Source organism: Cervus canadensis, chromosome 24, assembly GCF_019320065.1.
Source record: "Cervus canadensis isolate Bull #8, Minnesota chromosome 24, ASM1932006v1, whole genome shotgun sequence".
Lineage (NCBI taxonomy): Eukaryota > Metazoa > Chordata > Mammalia > Artiodactyla > Cervidae > Cervus > Cervus canadensis.
The window spans coordinates 44,267,457-44,274,131 of record NC_057409.1 but is presented as its reverse complement, the minus strand read 5'-3'; the positions used below and the strand labels follow the sequence as shown (position 1 = coordinate 44,274,131).

The window sequence follows — 6,675 nt, the reverse complement described above, 5'->3', positions numbered from 1 at the left end:
TTATCTAATTTGTTGGAGGACAGTTATTCATGGTGTTCCTTTATAATCCTTTTGGTTTCTGTTGGATCAGTAGTAATGTACCCTATTTCATTTCTGAGTAATTTGAAATTTCTTTTCCTCTTGGTCAATGGAGCCAAAGATTTGCAATTTTTTTGACTTTTTCAAAAAATTATTTTGGGGGACTTCCCTGGTGGTCCACTGGTTAAGAATCCACCTGCCAATGCAGTGGAAATGGGTTTGAGCCCTGGTCTGGGAAGACTCTACGTGCTTCAGGGCAACTAAGCCCAAGAGCAGCAACTACTGAGGCCCAGGCCCTGGAGCGTGTGCTCGGCAACCAGGGAAACCACTGCAGTGAGAAGTCCGCACAGCACAGCTAGAGAGTAGCCCCCACTCGCTGCAACTGGAGAAAGCCTGAGCACAGCAATGAAGACCCAGCACAGTTAAAAAATAAATTAATTAAATTATCAAAAATCAGCGTTTTGCTGGTTTAATTGATTTTCTCTATTGTTTTTCTATTCCATTTTAATCTGTATTATTTTCTTGCTTCTGGCTGCTTTAGGTTTTGTTTGCTCTTCTTTTACCCATATCTTAAAGTCGAAGTTTAGGTTATTGATTTGAGAGCTTTCTTTTTGCTTAATATGGACATTTAAAGTTATAAATGTCTCTCTAAGCACTGCTTTGGCTCTACTTCACAAGTTTTGAAATGTTACACTTGATTTTCATTCACCTCAAAGTATTTTCAGATTTTCCTTTTGAGTTCCTTTTTGACCCACTGGTTACTTAGGAGTGTGTTATTTATTTTCCACAGATTTGTTATTTATTTTCCACAGACTTGTAAGTTTTACCCATTTTCCCTGTTATTGGCTCCTAATTTCATTTCACTGTGGTCAGAAAACATACTTTATATTATTTCTGTTCCTTTACATTTATTGAGGTGTGTTTTAGAGCCTAGCAGATGGTATAGCCTGGATAATATTCCATGTGCACTTGAATGTATATTCCTATATAGTGATAATGTACATTCTGTTGTTGGGTGGAGTGTTCTATGGCTGTCAGTTAGGTCTCGTTGGTTTATAGCATTGCTCAAGCCCTCTACTTTTCTTTTTTACTATCTGTCTAGTTGTTCTGTCCATTATTGAAAGTAGAATGTCAAAGTTTTCAACTGTCATTGTTGATTCTTCTATTTCTTATTTATTCTTGTAAGAACCACTGGACCTATGGAAGTCTCCATAGATTTTTTATTTTTTTAAATCCAGTCTAGCAAACTTTCCTTTTGATTGGATCATTTAATCTATTCTAATTTAATGTCATTATTGTTATAGCTGGATTCGCATGGCTCATTTTTCTTTTGGTTTTCTATTTGTCATATGTCTTTCTTGTCCCTCTGTTCCTCTTTTGTTGCTTTCTTTTGCATTAAGGAAATATATTCTAATAAAGCATCTTTATTTCTTTAATGATTTTTCACTATATATTTTTTAAATTGTTTCAGAGGTTGCTCTGAGGTTTACCATATATAGCTTAATTTATCAGAAGCAGCTTTGGATTTACACCAGTTAATTCCAGTTTTATATAGAAATGTTACTTTATATAGCTTACTTACATAGTTACTTATATAAGGTTACTTATATAGCTCTACTCCCTTCTTCTTGTGCCACTACCACTTTTTAGTATTTTATTTTATATATATATGTATATAAAACATCAATTAATGTTATACAACCAACAATACATTGTTATTATACTACTTTACAGTCTGTAATCATTTCTTTATCCCAATGTAGCTTTTCTCCCACCCACCTCTTTTGTGCTGTTATTAGCAAATACATTATACATATTAATTTTATGTTATAGGCACAATCATCCATTATATTTTTTTAATAAAAATTCATATATACTGTCTCTTCTAATTATACAATTGCCTTTTCTGATGTTTTGTTTTTCTTTTGGTATACATTTGAATTACTGTCTGGGATTATTGCTTTCAACTTGTTACTTGCTTTCATCCTTTAGTATTTCTTGTAAGACACATCTACTAGCAAAAATTCTCTCAGTTTTTGTTTGTTTGGGAAACCATTTCTCCTTATTTCACCAACTCACTTTCATAAGATTGTTTCTTGGAGCACTTTGAATAGGTTATGATATTGCCTTCTGGTTTCTCTTGTTTTTCCTTAAAAGTCAGTTGTTGATCTTACTGGCATTAACTTGTAAGTCATGAGTCATTTTTCTCTTGCTGATTTCAAGATTTCTTCCTTTGACTTTCAGCATTTTTGCTATGTTGTGTTTGTAGATCTCTTGCATTCATCCCATTTGGAACTTATTGACTTTCCTAGATATGTGAGATAGTTTTTCAATAAATTTAGCAAGTTTTTAGCCATTATTTCTTTGAATTTTTTTTCTGTTCCTTCTTCACTCCCCTTTCCTTCTAGTACTCCTACTATGCACGTGTGCTTAATGATGTCCACATTTCTCTGAGGCGTTTTTTATTTTCCTCTGTTCTTGGGAACATAATCTCTATCTATCTTCAAGGTAGCTTATTCTTTCTTCTGCCTGTTTGAGTTTCCTGTTAAGCCTCTAATAAAGTTATTTTAGTTATTGTACTTTTCAAATTCAGAAATTTCTGTTTGGTTCATTTCTATAATTACAGAGTCATATCCCTGATCCAGGGGCTGAATATATCTCTATTGATATTTCTATTTGGTATGACATTATTGTCATACTTTAATCATGCTTTTCTTTAGTTTTGTAAACATGCTTATAATAGTTACTTTGAATTATTTTTCTGATAAATCCAACATCCTGTTGCTCTCAAAGGCAGTTTCTATTGCCTATTTTCCCAATGTTTGGGTCATACTTTCCTGTTTCCTTGCATGCCTCATAATTTTTTGTTAGAAACTGGATATTTTATTTTATATTTTAAAAATTTAAACAGCTTATTTTCTATGGGGATATAGCCAATTAACAGCTTTGTGATAGTTTCAGTTGAACAGCAAAGGGACACAGGCGTACATATACATGTATCCATTCCCCCCAAACTCCCCTCCCATCCAGACTGCCACATAACTTTGATCCAGGTGCTATACATTAAGTCCTTGCTGGTTATACGTTTTAAATATAGAAAGGTGTACAGAAAACGGGACATTTTAGATAATATAGCAACTCTGGGTACTTGTTTCCTCCTCACTCACCAGCCTCACCAGCCTCTTTTATTGTTGCGTGCATGCTTATTTATTTAGTGGCTGACTGGATCACTTTAGTGAGGTTTATCCCCTCCCACCTCCAACCCCCACCCCTTAAATTTCGCTAAACCTCTTCTGAGGTTTATAGAGGTTTATCTGGTATTATAGAAATTCAAGCAGGGCTCTGGGAAATGGAATATTTCCATTTCCAGTTATTTTTGCAACTTTCCTGTACGTTTAAATATATTTCAAGAAAAAGTTCAGAAACTTAAAAAAAAAAATCAGAAGAAAGTAGTTGTGAGGAATAAAGCATATAGCGCTTTTACATTTGCTATTTATTCTTTTCCAGTACATCAGTAACAAAACTACTAGTGCTTGTTGCTAGAGACAACTAGAACTGCTTGGTAAGCAACCGCCCAGAGTTCATAGCAAACACGAAGGCAAGTAAAAACAGGAAATAGCCAACAGCCGGCTGCGGCCTGGCACCGGCTCTACTGGAAGGGCGGGTGAGTGGGGTCTCTGGGTCTAACACAGTGCATGTCGGACCATCGGACTTTTATAAAGTGAAACGTTTTTATAGGATGAGAGACGCGTCCAGAGAGAGGAAGGCCAGAGCGCTTGCGGGCTGGATAGGAAAGCCACGTCTGCTTTCAGACTTTTGGTTTCTTTTTCTCCATCTTGCCTGCGGAGTTTCAGGCGTCGGAGTTAAGTCTGGGCTGCCGCCAGAGGAGCGCCTAGCCGCAGGCCGGACGGTAGGTGCGCCCCCCACCCCACCCCCGACCCTCCCACGCTGCCTCCCGAGCTCCCTCGGACCGGCGCTTCCTGGCCCTGCGCCTGGGCGGGGGCGTGGGGCCGGGGGCAGGGGCGGGGTGGGACTTCTAGCGGGTGACTCAGTCCTGTAGAGATGCATATATATATATATATAATGTTCATGAATTTTTAAGTTTTAAATTGGAGGACAATTGCTTTACAATGCTGTGTTGGTTTCTGCGGAACAACAGCCGAGAATCAATAGGGCATCCGCTCCTTCTCGAGCTTCGCCCCACCCTCCAGGCCCCCATCCCAGCCCTCTAGGGCTTCGCAGAGCGTGGGGCCGAGCTCCGGTGCCAAGCAGCAGCTTCCCGCTAGCTGTTTTACACATCGCAGGGTACAAACGGCAATGCCCCTCTCTCCGTTCCTCCCGCCCTCTCCCCCGCATAGATCTGTTGTCTTCGCTTTGCCCCGCGCCCCCAGTTCTCTGGAGCCCAATTCTCTGAGTCTCCCAGCATCCCAGGTACCGTCTGGGCGCGGGATCGCCCAGACCCAGAGACTCGCCCAGCAATGAAGCCGCAGAACCGCAACTTTGGTGGCAGATCCCCAGGGTCTTGTAAACTTTGCTTAAGGACATCCCGAGGGTTGCTCCTTTCCGGGCGTGACCTGATGAAAAGTTTGGCAGCCTTCCTTTGAAAAAGTTGATGAGAACTGGGACTTTCTGTGGCGTAGTATGTGTCTCCGCGGAAACGACTGGTAGGACGGGAATTTTTACTCTTTTGAAATAGCCTGGTGAAGTAGGTTAGGGCTGCTGTCTCCTAAAGCAGTGTGTGATGTGTGTTTTGGCAAACTGGAAGAACAGCTTGCCTTAGGGAAGTTCGCAATGGCTGACTGATAAGACTTTTTGCAGAGCCTTGAAATAAACTTGTTTCTACCTCCCCTGCTTTTTCCCTTAAAAGGAACTGGGGAATGCCTGGTCAGGGCATATATTTTTTTAAATATTAACAGTGGAAGGCAATAGAACAAAGGCCACTGAAATTCAGAACAAGTTTTCAGTTGAAGGTTACAGGAAGTAAGTTCAAGGACGCCAAAGTTCTCCAACAGTTTCATTTGTTGACATTTGAAATTTGTTTACACATTGAGACCAGAGCCAATAGGGAGCTTGTTGGACACCAACAAAACATGGTTTAAAACTAAGGGCTCTGAGGGTTGACCTGCTTCAGGTAAGAGATTTCAGATATGATAAACGGAGTTCTGGGTAATTTCCCTTCAGTGGTTCCCCTGAATAGTCTTTAAAAAGTTTCTTTGGAAAAAAAAAAAAAAAGAAGTTTCTTTGGGAGAGCCAAAAAAAAGAAACTTGGCCTAACTCCAACACTTAAAAAAGAAAAAATACTCGAGTTTGTAAGGGAATTTTTGAATGTTTGCCCTACCGAAGTTGCATTTTTAGTGTGAACACTTGTTCTATTTATAGCTTCTGGATTGGACATCCTGATTAAAATGGCTTTTCCTAGGGACTTCATGTTTTATATTTGAAAGTGACATTTGCACTTCATTTAACACTGCTATTTATCATCTGGAACCTGCTCTGGAAGGTGAATCCACCTGCAGGCCTGCAGGGGCCCCTTGCCTCTGTCCCCTGGGAATCTTGTACAACTGGGGTGTTGTGGGGCGATAGTCGTGGGTAGTTTTTCTGAGCTATGGCAGTGGACTTGTTCACAACTGAAAAGGAAGTATAGGTTTGGTCCCTGGGGCGACCTCAAGTCCCATTACCAGCAACGGCCATGCCCACTGTTGTCTTGGCTTGGGACAAGTAATCCCCAGGTCCCCCCCAACCCCCCGCCCAACGCCAGGTGGGTTCTTTGCCCACACACGGGAGAGTCTACTGTCTGGAGAGACAGCATGTGATGTGCACCTGTAGAGTTTTTAAGGTGTGGAGGCAAAGAGTTCTGGAGCAGGAAGTTTGGTTTGGGCTGTGGTCTCTGTCAGGCTGCCAGGCAGGAAGCCCGCAGGAGCTTAATGCTTGCCGTGGAAGCCGCCACAAGCGTCAGATGCTGTCCTCCAGTTTCTGTTCTGTCCCGAGTGTAGTAAGTTCCATTCAGAGAGAATGTTGGTAAGTCCAGTTTGTTCCTAAGTCCAATGAAGTTAGCCTAGGTACCCAACTAACACAGTTGGCTGTACAGTGGTGGTGGTGGTTTAGTCGCTAAGTCGTGTCTGACTCTTGCGAACCCTTGGACTGTAGCCCGCCAGGCTCCTCTGTCCTTGGGAATTCTCCAGGCAAGAATACTGGAGTGGGTTGCCATTTCCTTCTCCATTGCTATACAGTACTGTACTGTATTAGGTGTACAATACTTTTCAAACAAATAATATCTAACAAACACAAAACCAAAGCTTTCTGTTTTGTTGTTCCTCTGGGGTAAATGATAGAGTCATTAATCTTTTTTCTTCTTTGGTTTTTTAAAATCATCCATCCCCCAGTTTCTTCTTCTTCTTTTTTTTTTAATTTGTATTTTTTATGATGGGTCAAGAATTCTGTTACTTTTTGTTTTTCTTTTTAATGTTGACCGCACTGGATGGCATTTGGGATCTCATTCCTTGACCAGGGATTGGGATGATCTCAGGTGGCCTCAGCCTGCGGTGACTTGTAGGGGTGCTTCTGTTCCCCGGCCAGAGACTGAGGCCAGGTCACAGCAATGACAGCACCACATCCAAGCCGCCTGACCAGTGCTCAGTGACAAGACCCTGCTCCTTT

At 41.0% G+C, this 6,675-nt stretch overlaps 1 protein-coding gene across 5 annotated transcripts in view; it reads left to right on the top strand.

The window, feature by feature from the left end:
- The first annotated feature begins 3,651 nt into the window (after window positions 1-3,651).
- CFLAR (CASP8 and FADD like apoptosis regulator) overlaps window positions 3,652-6,675 on the top strand; it is a 51,774-nt gene continuing 48,750 nt past the window's right edge. For 3 of the 5 annotated variants that reach the window (XM_043444937.1, XM_043444933.1, XM_043444934.1), the window contains exon 1: window positions 3,689-3,928. The gene's annotated coding sequence lies outside the window, so the exon portion shown is untranslated. The other 2 variants (XM_043444936.1, XM_043444935.1) reach the window with 2 other exon arrangements.